At 36.5% G+C, this 15,932-nt stretch overlaps 1 long non-coding RNA gene across 2 annotated transcripts in view; it reads left to right on the top strand.

Moving 5' to 3' along the window:
• LOC106948509 (uncharacterized) overlaps window positions 1–15,932 on the top strand; it is a 40,241-nt gene that overhangs the window by 9,741 nt on the left and 14,568 nt on the right. For both annotated transcript variants that reach the window (XR_001425187.1, XR_001425186.1), the window contains exons 3-4: window positions 5,202–5,291; window positions 15,063–15,139. This is a non-coding gene — a long non-coding RNA (uncharacterized LOC106948509). The remainder of the gene's footprint in view (window positions 1–5,201; window positions 5,292–15,062; window positions 15,140–15,932) is intronic.

The following is a 15,932-nucleotide window of genomic DNA, read 5'->3' as shown; positions in this document are numbered from 1 at the left end:
GTCACATTCCCAAGAACAGAGTAAACCAAATCTCTTTCAGTATGTTAAATTCAGCACTGTCTCCTGACAACCCGGACCATTTGCATAAACACCACGCCATGCATGGCACCTAAAGCATCGGTACCCAAACTTTTCAGTTTCATGCAAGCAAAATAACAGACAGACTTGTAATCTGGACTATCATTATATTTTTAAAATAATATTTACTTGACTTTTTGAAATCATCTAAAGACCAAAGCAAAGAATGCACTGTTGGTCTTGGTAAACTTAGCATAGTGTGTGTGTGTGTGTGTGTGTGTGTGTGTGTGTGTATTCAAGTCTTTTTGGATATGTCTCAAAATAGCCTTGCACATCACAGATTGACATATTTGCAAATGTTTCTTGGAGCTGTTTAGCAAAACAGCTCAAGCTCAGTTAGACTGGACGGGGAGCATATGCAAAAAGCAATTCTACAGTGTCGCCAAAAATCCTCAATTGGATCTAAATCTGTAAGGTCAAGGGGTGATTCTAACACATGGAGGCATAAATCTAAAACATCTCACTGGAAGCCTGGCTGTTATGTAGTGCATTGTTTTACTGGAAGGTGAATTTCTGTCTCTGTCTCTTTAGATGGTTATAACAGTTTGTCTTCCAGTGTTGTTCTTCATTCACCTCCATCCACCTTACCATCAAGCTAGACGCACTGACCCTGCCGAAGAAGAATCTCTCCAAAGCCTGCCATCAGTCTGTCAGGATTGAACAATACAAATACTTTTGAAGGGAAAAGTATTGGTAATGGGACATTTGAAGGGAAATGTCCCATTTTAAAGAAGAAAAAAAAAATAACCATTGTTTCTCTTAAATTAAAGGAATGTCCATCAGGTAGGAATAACATTTAAAGTATGAGTAAGACTAGATAATGGGCTCTAGCCCATTATCAAAACGGCTCAAATACAAATAAATTAATATTTGTTTCGAATGCTTTTAATCAAAACTGGTTAAACTTCTACTGATGCCATATACAAAAAACTACCAATATGTTTATTTAAACAATTAATCAGTTATACTAATACCCGTTTTTTTTTTTTTTTTTTTGTATTAATTCAGAAAAGGCCTGACTCTTCTCTAAGGCAGGAGCTGTGTCACAAGAAAGCAGTGAAGCTTGCTTGATGTGTATATATAAAAAGAGAAAAAGAAGAAAGAAAAAAAAGCCCTTCTACCCTCACCTCAGGGCGCGTGGTGCATCCGTGCCCTATATGCTCATCCAAGCAGAAGCTGATGTAGCCTCTCCCTCTCTGGCTCATAGTTTGTCGTTTATCTCACCTAAATGATGTGCTGCTGCAAAAAAAATTCTGTTTTGAGACCGAGAAGAACAGATTATGCATGTAAGTATTTGTCTTTTTACATGTAAAATTGACATTCACTGCAAGAAAACGGCTTTAACTGTATTTTGAGGTGCACACTTTCCCACAATCCAACACATGACATTTCACATTTCGTGTAATTTAGTACGATTTTATGAGACTAACTCAATTAAGTGCTGTGAATGAAATCTGTATGTATTCAGTGATTTTAGCTCTTTCTTGGAGAGCTATGGTCTGCCAGTTGCTTTTGCCATTTTTAGATTTAAAACTATCTTTTGAAATTGTTTTGAATTTTTTTAAAAATATATGTGGGGATTTCTGCTTCAAGTACACTATACAGTGTATACTGTAAATACACTACATACAAAATAAAGATTCTGACTTGAGGGGCGGGGTTTAGCTTTCAGAGGGGTGCTAGTTACCCTTCAATTAATGGCTGATCAGATCATTGTTTTCACACACAAAAAAAGGAAATACCAACCAGCAAACTAACACAATTTGATTGTTAGACTTGAGTGACAAACACTAGTCAGAAAGGTAGTAATAATTGACCTATAAAAAAACAAACATTTTTGGGTCAGGACTATGTGTGCAAAAAAAAAGAAAACAGAACAAATGATTAACATCAACTCTCCCCTCCCCTTGCATTCAGACAGTGGTATGATCCACTTTAGTGGTTTTGGTATTTATAGAAATCTGATACAACTAGCATTTTTTCCTTGATGTGGTACTCCATCTGAAGCTCTGACGTAGCTGGTAACGTTTAGCCACTTGTCTGACGTATGGCAGCAGGAACAGCTGTCACACAGACCATTACATTTTTTTGTACAACAGTACATCTAACAAGGTAAACTTTTTCACTGCGTACACTAGAAAGCTAGAGATGCTCTAGTTGATTGAACAGAAGCTGAAATTGGCCAGTTTTTTTTTTTTCTTAGATTAGATTCAGATTAAGCATCCACTGGTCAGAGACTCAAAACTCCTAAATGATAACCTATTTATTAAATCCATTAAAACCAAGAACCTCCAACATTTTCAGTCAACAAGTCAACATGGTGAACTATTTGCCTATGTGTTCTTTCAGAATTGTGTGTGTGTGTGTGTGTGTGTCACAAACACGCTAAGGAGTATAACTTAATTTCAATTTATACCGCCATCTTCATCTTAGAGCTTCCACTAGCCTAGTTTACAAGTATCACAAATGACCTACTAGTATTTCTTGGCTTTACCAGAAAGAATCTATGAGGTGAAGGCATCACATTTCCCTGATTGGAATCAAATGGACAATGTGATCATGGGCTTGAATACATTGATCAAACTATAGACTCGCAGGCATAGTTTTGTATTTATTTGTTTCAATTAAGGTCCTTCTGTTTCAAAAGCAACAATGAAATGTCCTAACTGACAGAAGCCACTCTGTACCGTCTCTGATGCCAGTTTAAATCTGCCTAGTGATTGACAGCAATGACATTTCATGGTTGGAAGACATTTTCTTTTCAAATGCTCTGTCTCAAGCTTGACCTGTCATTGTGTCCTTACCCTATAAAGTGTTTGAGCATGGTTCTTGATCTTTCATGTGGGATCTTGATGTTAGACATTTGTTACTTATTCCAATTTTCTCAGTGTCCATCTCTGGAAATAGGTGGGTGTGACAGCTGTGCACATTGTTTACAGTGTCCTCAGGGCAGGACTCTGCACATTCCATTGGCCAATATGTTCATATTAGTCTACTGACTAGAATTGAAAAGCAGTACAAATATGCTGTCTATACTATACACTCGATAAAGAGTGTAGAGACAGTGAAACTAGGAAGCTAATAGCTGAAGAGAGACAAATTACAAAATAAGTATAACTTTCTTTGTAGAACGTAGATGTTTTTTTTTTTTTTACACCTGCCATAACTTAGTGTCCATCTGAACTGTGGGCTCCAGACAGTTTGATTTGATACACATTATTTTTCTAAATAAAGTAGGATTTCTACACCATATGAAAACATTTGTAACAATAATTCATGTTAGGATACATAAATGATATGATTCATAATTAGGACAACCTACCTGAAACAGATATAGAATGTTCTTGATTCCGTTAGTTGTTTTCTTTTACATTTGTTTGTGCTGTTTTTTTTGTTTTTTTTGGTGCATGCAATATGAGTAATTGATGCTGACATTTTCATGTGCCCTCATTACTTTATGGATGATCAATCCAGACACTTCATGATTTCGGAAACATAACTGCAAGACCCGGACGGAAGTCAAGGGTAGGATCCTTAATCAGTGAGAGTGGGCTACAAAAGACAAATTATATACACATCTTAGTATAAAATTACCTTATGATGGAGCAAGATTCTCTATGGAGTTGATCATGATTAATTGCAATCAAAGTGTGCATCAATTTTGAATAGTTTTATTCCAACCAGTATGAAATACTTGTAGTTTAAAACAAAAACAAATTGTTTTCAACTGGTGATTTAATATTTTCAGAGAAAAAAAAAGAAATCCAACTCAATCTGGTCTGATGTGAAGAAGTAATCGCCTCCTGGTAACATGATAGTCTGGGGCTACTTTACTGTTTTTGAATTTCAATGACTTGCTATTATTGATGAAACCAATAATTCTGCTCTCCATCAGAAAATTTTAAGTGACTCGTCTGGCTGTCAGTTTTTGACCTTAAGATCAAGAGCGTCTGTTTTTGCAGCAGGACCATGGTCCAAAGTATGGGAGGATAGAAAATGGCTTATGTGTTCAAGTTAAAGTCTGAAATATCTTATTAAAACAGCTTTTTTTTTTTTTTGCCAAGTTTTCTTTGTGTGATTTAAACCATTTATATGAAACATTTAGGCATATAAAAAGGCAAAAATAACTGAAATTTAGTGTCACTGTAGATAGATTGTTTTTGTACAATTTCTCAAATGCTGGGCTTTATTCAGTCAGCCATAATTCATATTTGAGGCTTCCTGATTAAATAAGTTTGGATTCACTTGGCTTGTCAGATCTCCTGAACATGAATCACAGGATAATTGGACACTGCCAATTATTTTGATGCACCGTATGTTATGAGGAAGAGGCTGATTGCTCTCCTGTCCCTCCTGTGAAAAAGCATAAATCAATACCCACACTCCTCTGGTCATTAATGTGTTCTTGAATGGCAACAAAAGTCCAAAACCTACAGAGAAAATTTCGTATATGAATCACCGGAAGGACATTTTAGAGTTCACTTTGATTTTTTTATCAGAAAGGAATACTTTTTGCAGAGCACAAAACTGCAGTTGTTGTCAACATCGAGTGCAACAGAAACAAGCAAAAAAAAAAAAAAAAATAAAAAAATATATATTATATTTTACAAGTGCATTGCAGATACTTCACCAGCAAGGGTGACAAATTACAGATTATTTACTTATGCATGATGGTGTCAAACCATCAGTCAGTATTAGAGGTTAAATCTCAAACACCAAAACTAAAGAAGCAGCTTTATCACCATAGACTCTGTTTGGTAAATATCTAACCAAAACATTTGAATTCAAATGTTCATAAATGTTGTGTGTCTTCAGTGATGTGTCTTTTGTTGAATATTGCCAGTTAAGAATATTAACTCATATTGAATTATGGCTCTTTTTAAAATTTAGTTCACAAAAAGATTGAAAGACATTCCTTGCCGCATACATGTTTAATTATGTGTGCTTGAACACAAACATATACAATATGTAAAAACATTTTTTTTTTTTTTTTACAAAAGTGCTGTTCAGTGAATTTTAGTTGAGCTGGATGTTTTATCTCTTTTTTTTTTCTTTCCTTTTTATCGCACATCTGAGCTGTGTCTGGGTCCTGCAGTAGAATTAATGGAGTGTGTCTTTTTCAGGCTTTGGGAGGCGACTCCCCGCTGGTAATGCAGTGAGAGAGGAGTAGGGGAGAAACCAGACGAGCAAAGACAGCCGCCACCTCACACTGGGTGATGACTGAACTAACTCCATCTTGCACACTAATAATACGGCATCAGTGGCTCTTGGTGCTGAGCTTGCAGACCAGTGGCATCACTAACTCTATTTTGTGCTCAGAATCATACATTGCTTCACCAGGTAACCAATTAATGCACAAAATCCGCGTAGGACAGCGAAAGTCCTAGCGCAAAATTTTCGCGAAACAGGCGGACGGAGCCTGGTGCTGCAAGGCTGGAGGCCTTGTCCTGTTAGGCTGTGATTTTATCTTTTCTTTTTATCTTTTTATTACTTTCTTTTTCTCACTGTTTAAAATTATGTAAAGCACTTTGAAATGCCTTGCTGCTGAAATGTGCTATACAAATAAAATTTGATTGATTGATTGATTGCTTATCAAAAGTACAAAAGTGTCATATTTCTTCAATCTTTGCCGAGCTTTACTCAGTCTGCACTCCAGATATTTTCCATAAAAACTTTCTTTAGGAGCAGTTTGACAGAGACAGAGTTCTGTTTGAGGTATTGGTTTGTTGGTTTGATGTATCTGCTATTCGTATGGACCACAAAGAAAGTGCATGTGATCTTTTCCTTCCAAACAGCCTTGTGAATACAATTGTAAAATAAACTATAAAAACTATCACACCATACCACATATACTGACTTGACAAATGTTATCCACTTTGCCTTGTATTACACTGCTATAGATTCTGTATGAGGTATTTTAAGTTATTAAAATCTCAGTGAGATGTCTGACAAGCAAATCAAAGAAGCAAAACAAACAACAAAAAAAAAAAAAAAAACATGTAAGAAACTAGAAACCATGTTTTCTAATGGTGCATGTCCAGCTTCAGTCAGGAGAGCAATAAAATTGCAGACAACAGAAAGACTGAAACCTATTACAGCAATGTTGCTAAGCTTTATTCTTTTGACATTTTAATCTCCGGTCTGTCACTAAATGTTCTACATTTGGAAAGTCTCAGTTCTTTAGGAACTATAAATGTAGACAGATGTTTAGAGTTAGCAATGCTAACCACGCTAATTGCCATCACAAGAAGTTGTGGCACAGCTTAAAATGTTAATTTCCTGGGCAACTTATCTTTGTTTAGAAACGAAACACACGCACACATGCAAAACGTTGCCTCTGCTCCCAAAATACACAATTAATTAGTGCCTAGGAAAAATGACTTGCTGTTGTTTTATGTTCCAGTGTTACAGTTATTCAAGAAAAATCATCTTTGGCTAAAATAACTTTTGGCAGGTCAAAGCTTTTCAGAAAATAAATCTTCCACAAAACTATGAGTGGTGCACATTAATTTTTCACAACACACATTAACTTGTGATGCATAAGTTGTTTGCTTGGTTGAAACTATGTCAGATGACTAGATTAAGATAACTGTCATAATCATTTTTGTTTCATTTTTCTTGACTACAACTGGATCAATATCAATTCTCTAAACACCATGACTGAGGATAGTCAATAGTGAGAACTAGAAAGATGTCTTAGCAGCAGGAGAGGCCGTGTTACAACTTTATTGAAACATCAAATGAAATTCTTAACATTCTGAGGTCGGCTTTGGCCACAGAAAATGTATGGAATATTTTTATAGGCCTGCTTTACATTCAAGCTCAGTGTGTGTGTGTGTGAGTGCCCAGTTTTTCCATATGTTTAATTAAGGTCACAGCAGTTCCTCTTTAAAGATTTCCCATAGAGTCAACAGTTTTAAGTGTTAGGAGTGAGTAGATGAAAAAAGTTGCCAACACATAAAATCTCAATCAAAGCAGCCAGATAAGTTTGAACTTGATTTCTCACAGGGGCTCATTGAATGTATTCGAAAGAAGTGCATTCCATGAAAACTCTCAATCTCAATTCCTAACTAGTTTACTCAGCGTCCACCTAAAAGGGACAAAAAAACAACAAAAAAAAAAACAAAAAAAAAAAAACTGAGAACAAGAGCCATTTACCAGGAAGCCTAAAAGTTAATGAGGATTTTCCCCTTTTTCAAGCTTGTGTCTGAAGTGCAGCGGCTGGAAGTCACCATCTTCCAAAGGAAAGGAGTCAAGGGATCCTTTTGCCTGTGAGCCCTTACTAAAATTGCACATGGGAAAGAAAATGTTGCTTGAAGGTGTAAAGGCTCTTTCTTGCTTCATGCTGTTGTTGCCTATTTGTGGGCAGGCGTGCATGGCATTGACTCGGGCAGACAGTGCTAATTAAGGCTGGCTTCTCAAGCTAGAAGGGCAGAAATATTTAATACAAATGTGTTCATACTTAAAACTACCCCTTCCCTATTTCCTCTTGCGCACACAGGGAGCCACACAAAGCAACTTCTGTGACACACACGGTTTGAGGCCATACATGGGTGAGCACAGGATGAAAGCGTTAGACAGCCTCTGTAATGAATTGAACAACTGGGACACTACTCATTAAAGATACATTTGTGTACACAGAGATTGGGCAGTTCATTATTCCCGAACCCGCAAATTCCACTGCAAGTCACTGGAATCACAGAGCTGTTATAATGTGCCCAGAAAATCTGTTTAGTATTTAATCTGGATGTTTTAAATGGATCCCGCTGTTGTCGTGCTCTTTCGTGGCTGTGCCACATAGGGATAAAACAAATCTACAATGTGTTATTTAAGCTGTGAGGGTGAAGGCGTATCATAATTAATTTGTGTCGAAAGTGGAAAAAAGAATACAACTCAGTGTCTTCAATATTATCACAACAGAGAGGACAGGAATAATTTGTACATTTTTGTTTGCTCTTTTCAGAATTTGCATTACGAATGTAAGCTCCAGTTATCTTCTAATGAAGAAAAGAAATTCTGGCAGGAAGTTTCAATAAATATGTTAGTAGCAAATCAAGCAAATCAGCCGTACTTAACAAATCTTTTATAACCCAATCTGCCCATTGCTACGTTCCAGCTGCTAAAATCCAATCTACCTCCGGGCGAAAATTGCACAGTAGCTTGGCTGCCTCAGGATTCAGTTGATTAACACTTCCTGAAGTTTAGGGCCATGGTTAACCAGCTCCTTTGTGCTCCCAATTACTTGTCACTTTTGTCATCAGTACGCCTCACTTCCCCTTCACTGGGAAAGGAACGGCAAAGACAACAGAAAGCTCCTGGTCCTTCTCAAAGCCACAATTACAATCATGTTAACCCACTATTGTTTCCTACTCTCTTCTATTGAGGTTCTCCAAGAGTAGTAAACTCAAGATCTCTTTGTAGTAAGCCTTTCAACGCGTTTAGAGCCCATTTGCTCTTTTCTGCTAGGGTGTTGCCTTTAACCATGACGGTCTTGGCATCCTTCTGTGATCAACCAGCCTCATTCCATGTGGTTTTGAATGTCATCGTTTTGCTCTGAACATGACTTCTTTTTTTAATTCAACTGTTCAAACTGGATGCTAATTTCACACAAGTCAAAAAGTTTACCCAAAACACTCATTTTGTTTTATTTTTTGGCAGTTCACAAAAAAGGTGATAACGAATCTGAAAGTTTTCTTCATATGTGCACATTGGCATACTGAAAATATTTAACTACACAACTAATAGCTCCTAACCCTGGAAGTGAAAAAGCTTCCTCAAATAAATTCTTTGTTTAGATAAAATCCATATATTTTAAAATTATATAAAAAAAAATGAAAATCAAAAATAGAGCAAGAAAATGAGAGTTTAGAATAATAATTTTAAATTGTTACATATTTGAACAAAAGATTTTGTTTGAGGAATCCAACAGAGAAAATAATGTCACTGTAGGGGTAGTTTACACTATGTACTTATTTATAGCTATGTAAGTAATAATCCACTGCTCTACTGCACAAAGATCTCAAATTCCAAAAACATTCTTTCACAGCAACTAAATGTCAATTACTGATTAGTTACCACCTATGGCTTTGGGCAGATCCTCACTAAATAATAGTAAAGTATGAAACACTACTGACCAGACCATTGTAATTCAGAGAACTCTCAAAAGACTGGCACTCTTCTAGTCCAGATTTATGTTTATCTTGCTGCACTGTGGACAGTCATGATGTTGCTTCACCATTTTTTAATTTATGATAGGCTGATGTATATCATACATTTTTAAGTACCTGTGTAATATGTAAATATTTGATAAATACCTCAGTATGAATCAATGCACATAGTCTGTATGTCATTTTAAACTGTGTGTATTTGAGATCTTTCCAACGCTGAGACTCTTTAGTCTTAACTTCCTTAATCGCAGTCTGACATTGGGCCAGGTACCAAAGGACTTGCAGCATGCGGCTGTTCATCGTCTGATGAAGAAACCTGAGCTCCACTCAGATATCTTATATATTTTATGCCAGTCTCAAAATGGCCTTTTCTTAATAAAATACTGGAAATGAGTGTTAACTACAAACCAAAGGACTCCTAGGAAAAACATAAATCCTGAAACTTTTTCATTTGTGTTTTAAAGCAACTCAACAACAAGAATCAGCTCTGTTAACCGTTTTTAACATAAATAAATAAATAAATAAAAAATTGCAACAATTGTGAAAATTATGTAGTTCTAGTAGTTTTAGATCCCTAGATTGAAACAATTGATAATGGCATGCTGATTTCATGCTTGGAGGAACGGGTGGGATTCAGAGGCTCAGGTCATCAGTGTATGAAATGCAATCTCTCCTAAAGAAGTTTAAGGATCGGCAGCAGTACCTTATCCTGTGCTGACCTTAATGAACCTTTTCTTTTTTTCCCTGTACCATTATCCACTGAAAACTATTTTTCAGAGATATGAGACTTCTTTGCATTTGCATATTTTGAAATCTTAAATGGAAGATTTGGCTTTTAACATAATGTGACATTGACTGTACTGATTAGTTGGATTTTATTGTGCTGTGTCTGTGTTTTTAAGATTTTGAATTCCATCTCTGTCTTTTTTTTAAGTGCTATTTAAATAGACACGTTATGGTAGTGGAGAAATTAATGCAGCTAAATTAATCCCACCATTTGTTGAAGTTGTGTGATGCCTATGGAAGATGATTAGGGCCACTGAAAAATAATTAAAAAAAAGAATTCTGACTTTTGATAGAAGATTAGCGTCAGAATTCTGAGATTAAAGTCAGAATTCTGTGAAAAAAGCAGGCAGAGATTTAAAAGCATTGAAGTTTGACGTCGAGGTCTCTGCTTTGGTTGTTACTCTGATGCTCACAGGTGTCGGGAATCTCGTTTCTACCAGTTTTAGAGGACAAGACTGAACGGCTCAGACATGTGCACTTAAACCGTACTTACTGTATCTTTTTGTAAAAAAACAGTTGAGAAGTTGATTATGGTTTCTTTATGTTTCACACTTTCAAAGTTTTTAGTCTTTGTGGCTTTAAAACATGATTTTTTTCTGTAGCGTGTAAAACGTTTAATACCAAGCATTTTTTTATTTATTAGAAATGCATGCGATGAATTGCAAGAAATCAGGAAGACTTCTTTGGTGGTGTTGAGTTTTAATGATATTATTTGTCTGCGTGGTTTTGGTTGAGCTGCAAAAGACATCCTCATGCTCCTTGCTCACACCTCTCTTTGTCTTGGACTAATTCCATCTTGTCCCCAAGAATAGGACTCCCACTCACCATGTTTACAAAGGACCCTCAAGCGTGACCCATCATTATGTACAGACCCTCCTCTTACAACTGAAAAGGCCCCTTAGGGCATCAAGCATCAAGTGCAGAAAAAAAAATTTCACACAAACTGCATTTGCATTTGATTTGATTATCCTTCATGGTTGATTCATGGCCCCTAGGAGCTTCTGGTAGGGGACTTTTACACACCACCTCTCTGACATACTTATTTCTGTCTCATGAAAGAAAAAAAAAAGAAAACTAATTTCTTTAGTCTCTTAAATTAGATTTGCTTTTCATCAGTGAGTGCTTTTTGAAACTGCCTCTGCAGTTCTGTGTAAGACAAAGAAATCAGTAAACTATGAATTCTGAGTTAGCTACCTTATGAATATAACATACGTTACCATCTAGAATAATGAAACCCTTTAAGTATAGTTTAGTCACAAAAACACAGAAAATAAGGATTTACACGCTTAGTTTCAAGATTAAGAATTGCTGAGAAATTTAAATACACATTTTCATGTCTAAATACACAATAAGAAGCTAAACTTTTGTGAGTAAGCTGAAACTACAACTTAGTGGAAACATATTAATTCTCACGTAAGGCCTTTGATGCTCATTATATAAAGAAAAACAAAGGAAGAACCTACTATAAAGACTCAAAGCTCAACAAAAGGCTTAGCAGGTCACCGTTTTTCTAAGCACAGAGCCAGAGTTTGATTAGCCATCAAACACTGGTCCAGTGTTCCAGTGCTGGAACACTGGACCTGCTGGAGACCACTGATAAGCAACACGAGCCGTCATTTCAAGTGGATGAGCCCCCCCGACAAACACACACTCACACACACAGTGCAGAGAGTCATTCTGGAAACTTCTAACCTCTTTAAAGACTATCTTGGTCGCAGCGTTTCCGTCAAAGCACTACAACTTAAAAAAAAAATAGTCTGGAAATACGGACAAATTTCAATAGACCTACATGCTAAGATGCTTAGCATGTAGGTCTAAGCATCTTAGACCTACATGCTTCATGCCATACGCAAATGCCATCTGTCAGGAATGAAACAATTTTCTCATTTCTTGGCGTGTAACGTTTTGGATGTGGCAATATCCATGGATCATATCATGGAAATGCATATTATTGCAAAAAAGTGTGGAGGAGGAAAATGTGAATATAACTGACATACAAATTAATTTGTCTTTCTTTCTTTTTCTTTCTTAATAAAAACACATAACACAAGTTATAAAATTGCATTTTTGTCCACAAATTCCAGTTAACAACATTAGCAAATAACCTTTTACAACACGTGATATATGAGATTATGTTTTTTAACATTTTTAATGTTACAATCTTTATTCAAATTTTATACTAAAAATTAACCAATTGCCAGTTAACTGGCACAGTGGGTAGAGTAGTCATCTTACACGTCGGCAAAGCGCTTAGCCCCAAGTTGCCTACCAATGTGCAGCTTGAGATGTCAGTATCACTGGAAAGGCACAATATAATTTCAGTCCATTTACAGGTGCTTAAAGTTGCAGCTTTATTAACCCCTTTCAGTTTTTTTTTTTTTTTCATATTTAACTGAGGCCCCAGTCAAATGGTCATGTAGGGTAGTTTCTCACGAAAACTATCCTACATGCTTCTTTGTCCAAAAATAAATTCATATAATATTCAAATTTCCTAATATAATTCCTAATGTAATTGTCAAACCTAGTTTTATAGCATACAAAGTTCAATAACTTTTTTTTTTCTTTTTAATTAAAATTTGTCTACACACACTGACGTGAAATCAATAAGTATAACATTACGCTTCTTGCTGAATACTTGTTGCAGATACGCTTTATGCCAGACAGCAGAGACGTGGTTGTATGTTTCTCTATGCTGCTCTGCTTTCCCGCTCTCGCTTGCTGTGTGCATAGGAGTCTGCGTTTATGTGTGTGCGCACGCATTTGTGTGTGCATGCGTGTTTCTGTGCATGAGCACATGTCTGCAGGGCAGCTGTGTCCTCAATATGTGGGGACCTGACCCAGCTGTCACTAAGCATACAGTGCAAGGTCTCTCTGAAAGCAAGGAAATGAAATGTACGTTCTTCTCTCGGCAGGAACTGGCAAAGAAATGTCAGTAGTTTTATAAACAAATGAGTTGCATGTGAACGTATATCGCTTTTAATATCTCACAAGAAAATTTTACATTTCATTTCATGCACAAGATTGGAAAAAAAGAACTCTGGGTTTTTTTAAAAAAAAGTATTACTAAAACACCGTTTGCAACCAAACAGGAATGTTAAGAGCAACCATTTTGCATCGATACAAGGAGGCGGCTTGTATCCAGTCCATCAGCATAATAACGATAAAAGGATGCAGCGCTAGGGATTTAATCTAAATTATTTGTTTTATCTTGCATTAAGGAAAGTCCAACTTATTTAATATTGAGATACTTTAAGCTTTGAATTGAAAAAAAATTAATACACTCAATTATTTCATTGAGTGATTTTTGTCCTCTTGGAAATGTACACTCTTTAAAAAGAAAGAATACAAAAATCAAAAAGCGGTAGGATATGGGTAAGGTTGGTTTCTCAAACAACACCACCAACACGGCAAGTAAAAGATGAAGGTAAAATGCAGAAAAATGAGCTCAACTAACTTGAAACTGTAATATACTATTAATATTGAGGTTTCCTGGGTAAAGTTCTGTGAATTTTCTACTGGTTATTGTTCCCTCACATGTTTTAGGAAGATCCTCATGAGCTAATTGTGTCATTTTAAAGGTGAATGCTAACATCTAGAGATGTACACTATTTCCGCATGCTGTTCTATTTCAGCTGACTTTAAAACAGTTTAAACTAACAATGTTCACATCAGTGTCACATAATGCTTTGTTAAATTTCACAACAGACCAGTTCTATGTACATTGCTGTTCTGTGTAGTTGAACTACATTTAGCTTTCTTTGCGGCTACGTTGGCTGCATCTGCCTATTGTATTAATCATATCAACTTAAGCTGAAACTTATTGTGGTAAAAAATAAAAAAATCTGAGAAAAACTCTACAGTTTGGTTCACATGGAGTCGGGCTTGCTGTTCTTAATGTTTTTTTTTTATATCTACTTCATATTCCAGAACTCTGAATACAAATGTGTCCTTTATAAAATTTCTGCTGTTGTCTACATTGCACATACAGCTTTAGGGTTAAAAATAATATGGACGAGCACTTTAAACCAAATGCGATTTGAAAGGCTGGCAAAGGCGAGGGGACGCAGCTGTCGGCAAAGCATATCTTTTTTAAGGGCTGCCCCTAATGATTGGAGACAGTTGGCAATTATGTAAGTATTCAGTTTTAGGCCACTGGGCTGTACTCTGTGTCGTTGGCCCTCAGATCCTGGCACACATGCAAAATGGAAAGGTGAGGGCGATCAAAGGTGTGGGTGGGTGAGCAACACTGAGTAAAAAAAAAAAATGGGGGAGCTTTTAGAAAAAAAAAGGCTACGAGGGAATTGCTAAGTACGTGGTAATACAGCGGGATGAAGATAAAGAACTGGACAGAAAGACAGTGGGATTGAGAAATATAAAGAAGAATGGGGAGAAAGGTGATCACAAATAAAAACACACAGATGTAGACTAGTGCAAACAATGTCAGTGCTGCGAACACAAAGTTGCAACAATATTCTTTTTGTAATTCACATATGAATTACAATTAAAAATACATTTGATTCTCTTTTCCTACATCTTTTCTGCTGATTTTTCACATGAAATACTTAAACATTCGTGCACATGTATGCAGCCCTTTATTTATGTATTTATCATTTTATTAGTAGCAGTAGAACACTAAACCCTCCACATGAAGTGTCACCATCACTATGGTGAATTGCAGCAAACTGCTGTCTATTGTTTCTTCTTCTTCAGTTAAGCTCTACGTTTTGTTGATCTACCACATAGAATCTTGTAAAATGCATCGACATTGTTGACATTGTTGCAACGTTACAAAATGTTTAAAAGCCAGTGTGATTCATTTTGCAAGGCACTCTGGAAAAAAAAAAAGAAAAGAAAAACACTAATTTGCTTTTAAAAATCCACACAGTAGGTGTGCTACAATCTTTATTCACACATGCTACAGCAGTAAACAAACTACTCAGCCACAAAACATTCTGAATCACCTCACTGGGTGATATTTAGTACGTTATTAGTAATGTGTCAGCGATTACACGGCCTTTGTTTTTTCCTCAGAGAGGGTGCGCTTGGCCCCAACACCTGTTTCTCATTCAAACCTGGAAGGTTAACAGCTGTCTGGGAAGATGACTGAGGTATGCACACAAACACATGCTAGGACACACACACACACACACACACACACACACTGACGAGCACACACATTGCATTGCTTATCTAGTCAATGAGAATTCTCTGACTGTTCACACACCGGCCATCCCAGTCTTATTTTATTTCCAATGATTCGTCTCGAGTGTCAGAGCAAATGCAAGGGGATGATTTGGAAGCGGAGCTTTTCTCACACAGTTGCACACAGTATCGTTGCAATCACTGCTGGTAACAAAGCATCTAATTGCTTTTTCATTTTCTCCATTATTGATTGTGATGACTGAGTTACAAACTCTTGCTGCTCCTCTTACTTGATAATGTGTGCCTTTTTGCATGGATGTGAGTGTCTGCATGTGTCGCTACGTGAGAAACAGAGCATAAACAAGAGACTGTGCTTCTATTTGCGTGCATCACTTGGAAGGTGTGCGTTTTCCCTGCTGCCTGGATACTCTGTGCAGTCCTCAGTACAGGATCTACTGATAGCCTTTGCTTTATTAGCAGACTTATCTGTGCTGCTCAGAGTGGAGCCCCGCAGAGCCCCCTCATCTGTTGTCAAATATTTATAAATGTCATAGAGCCAAGGCCTCCAAATGGTTGTTGTTGGTTGGTTTATTGAAAGTTTTGAAGGTGAACATAGCAATACACAAACACTAAGTAGTATATTTCATTTCATTTTTGTTTTCATTAAGAAAACAATAACCACACATTCACTCCGACTCCAGAAAAAAAAAAAAAAAAAAAAAAAATCAACCGTCAAAAAATTTCCCCATGTTTTTTTTG

Source organism: Poecilia latipinna, unplaced genomic scaffold (assembly GCF_001443285.1).
Source record: "Poecilia latipinna isolate Pla-1442-1.1 unplaced genomic scaffold, P_latipinna-1.0 Scaffold291, whole genome shotgun sequence".
NCBI lineage: Eukaryota > Metazoa > Chordata > Actinopteri > Cyprinodontiformes > Poeciliidae > Poecilia > Poecilia latipinna.
The sequence above is the reverse complement of the archived record's forward strand: the minus strand, read 5'-3'. Positions and strand labels throughout refer to the sequence as shown.